The sequence below is a fragment of the Stenella coeruleoalba genome (genome assembly GCF_951394435.1).
Source record: "Stenella coeruleoalba genome assembly, chromosome: 15".
In the NCBI taxonomy this organism is placed as follows: domain Eukaryota; kingdom Metazoa; phylum Chordata; class Mammalia; order Artiodactyla; family Delphinidae; genus Stenella; species Stenella coeruleoalba.
The window spans coordinates 51,320,666-51,321,389 of NC_137161.1; positions in this window are offsets into that span (position 1 = coordinate 51,320,666).

Sequence of the window (724 nt, forward strand, 5' to 3'; positions counted from 1 at the left end):
TTCAAGAGACTTTTTTAAAAGTACGGATGCCTCGTTGCATCAAGCGTGTGCACCTGTCTTGTCTCTTTCCCTGGCCAGAAGCACCAGCTTCAGAGAAATTTCTCTGAAATTCCTTGGGCCTGCACCCCCCACAGCCACTCTGGCTCCCCCTGGTGGTGGCTCTTCAGAAACTCCCGGGACGCCAAGGCTTTGAGGAAATTCCCATTCCACGTGTTCCCTGGAGAGCTCTGGCTCCCAGAGGTTGGGTAGGATGTCTTTGACCCCGAGATGCCGGAGTCTCCTGCAACCCAAACTCTCAGCCTTCTTGGAGTGTCTGTCGTGTTTCCAGGGCTGGCGTCTGTGAGCAGAGGCAGTGCCGCTCTGGCGCCTTTGGACTGAGCCGTGCTTCCCTGAGACAAACTGCAAATCAGGACGCTGGTGTACAGTCCCTGGGTCGGGACGGTGTCTCTGGTTTGGGGGGGGGGCTTTGATTTGCACCCCTGCCTGCTCCAGGTGTTGGCATCAGGACCATGGCTGACCCCTGATCCTTGAGGCCAGAAGGGGTCAGGGGTCCTGGAGTCCTGGCCCAGTGGTTTTCCTTCTTGGGGCTCCCACAGGCTGATCCTAAGCGTGCAGTATGGTGTGTGTGCACATGGATTTCCAGGCTCGGTTGTGGCCCCCTCCTGTGGCTTCACCTGCTGGCTGCTCTGGTTGCTGCAAGGTGGGCCCTGCCCTGGGCTGAGCC